This window comes from Bos javanicus, chromosome 10 (assembly GCF_032452875.1).
Source record: "Bos javanicus breed banteng chromosome 10, ARS-OSU_banteng_1.0, whole genome shotgun sequence".
NCBI lineage: Eukaryota > Metazoa > Chordata > Mammalia > Artiodactyla > Bovidae > Bos > Bos javanicus.
The window spans coordinates 68,044,066-68,046,283 of NC_083877.1; positions in this window are offsets into that span (position 1 = coordinate 68,044,066).

Genomic DNA, 2,218 nt, shown 5'->3' on the forward strand with positions numbered 1-2,218 from the left:
AATACACAATGGGAAAGGAGGGTTTCTTCAGTACATGGTGTGGGGAAAACTGGATAGCCACATGCAAAAGAACGAAATTGGGCCCTTACCCTACACCATACACAAACATCAACTCACAATGGATTAAAGACTTAAGCAGAAAACATGAAACTGTAAACTCTTGGAAGAAAGCTAAGAAGGAAATCTTTGTGATATCAATTTTGGCAATGATTTCTTGGATATGATGCCAAAAAGCATCAGCAACAAAAGCAAAAGTAGACAAGTGGAACTACATTAAGTAAAAGTAGGCACAGCACAGCAAAGGAAATAGGCAGGCTACAGAAAGGGAGAAAATATTTGCAAACCATATATCTGATAAAGGGTTAATATTCAAAACATATGGAAGACTCTTATAACTCAATAGCAAAAACGCTAAATAACCCAATTTCAAAATGGGCAGAGGTAATGAACAGACAATGCAGATGTCCTCCTTGGCCTTGCAGATGTCCTCCCAGCACGGGGAGCACGCCAGCCTCCTTGCTTCCAAAGAAGATAAGCAAATACAACAGATATCTGAAAAGATATTGAACAGCATTTTCATCAGGGAAATGTAAATCAAAATCACAATGTGATACCACTTCACACTTGTTAAGATGTTCATTATCAAAAAAACAGAAAATAGCAAATGCTGACAAGGATGTAGAGACACTGGAACCCTTGTGTCCTGTTGATGTGAAATGGTGTTAGTAAATCAGAATGGCACTTCCTCAAAAAATTAAAAATAGAACTACCATACAGTCCAGCAATCCTACTTCTGGATATTTATTCAGATAGTTAGAATCAGGATCTCAAAGACAGTTGCATTCTCATGTTCATTGCAGCCTTATTCACAATAAGCAAGAGGTTAAAGAACCTAAATATCCACTAATGAATGACTTGATTAAAAAAAAAAGTTATATATACATACAATGGAATATTATTCAGCCATAGAAAAGGAACACTGTCATATGTCACATATGAAACCTGAGGACAATTTGCTAAAAAATAAGCCAGTCACAGAAGGATAAATACTGAATGATTAAACATATATCTAAAGTTGTTAAACTTAAGCAAGTACAAAGTGCAATTTCTAGGAGAGGTAGGGAGGGAGAAATGGGAGTTGCTGTTCAATGGGTATGAAGTTTCAGTCAGGCCAGGTAAAAAAGCTCTAGATATCTGTTGTACTGTATTGTGCTTATACTTAACAGTACTATCAGTTCAGTTCAGTTTAGTCCCTCAGTTGTGTCTAACAATTGGTGACCCCATGGACTGCAGCACACAAGGCCTCCCTGTCCATCACCAACTCTCGGAGTTTACTCAAACTCATGTCCATTGAGTCAGTGATGCCATCCAACCATCTCATCTTCTGTTGTCCCCTTCTCCTCCCACCTTCAATCTTTCCCAGCATCAGGGTCTTTTCTAATGAGTCAGCTCTTCGCATCAGGTGGCCAAAGTATTGGAGTTTCAACTTCAGCATCAGTCCTTCCAATGAATATTCAGGACTGATTTCCTTTAGGATGGACTGATTGGATCTCCTTGCTGTCCAAGGGACTCTCAAGAGTCTTCTCCAACACCACCATTCAAAAGCATCAATTCTTTGGTGCTCAGCTTTCTTTATAGTCCAACTCTTAACATCCATACATGACTACTGGAAAAACCATAGCTTTGACTAGGCAGACCTTTGTTGGTAAAGTTATGTCTCTGCTTTTTAATATGCTGTCTAGGTTGGTCATAACTTTTTCCCAAGGAGCAAATGTCTTAATTTCATGGCTGCAGTCACTGTCTGCAGTGATTTTGAAGCCCCCCAAAATAAAGTCTGTCACTGTTTCCATTGTTTCCCCATCTATTTGCCATGAAGTGATGGGACTAGATGCCATGATCTTAGTTTTCTGAATCTTGAGTTTTAAGCCAACTTTCTCACTCTCCTCTTTCACTTTCATTAAGAAGTTCTTTAGTTCTTCACTTTCTGCCATAAGTGTGGTATCATCTGCATACCTGAGCTTATTGATATTTCTCCCAGCAATTTTGATTCCAGCTTATGCTTTATCCAGTCTCTAGTATTTCTAGTGATGTATTCGGCATATAAGTTAAATAAGCCAGATGACAATATACAGCCTTGACATACTCCTTTTCCAATTTGGAACCAGTCTGTGGTTCCATGTCCAGTTCTAACTGTTGCTTCTTGACCTGCATACAGATT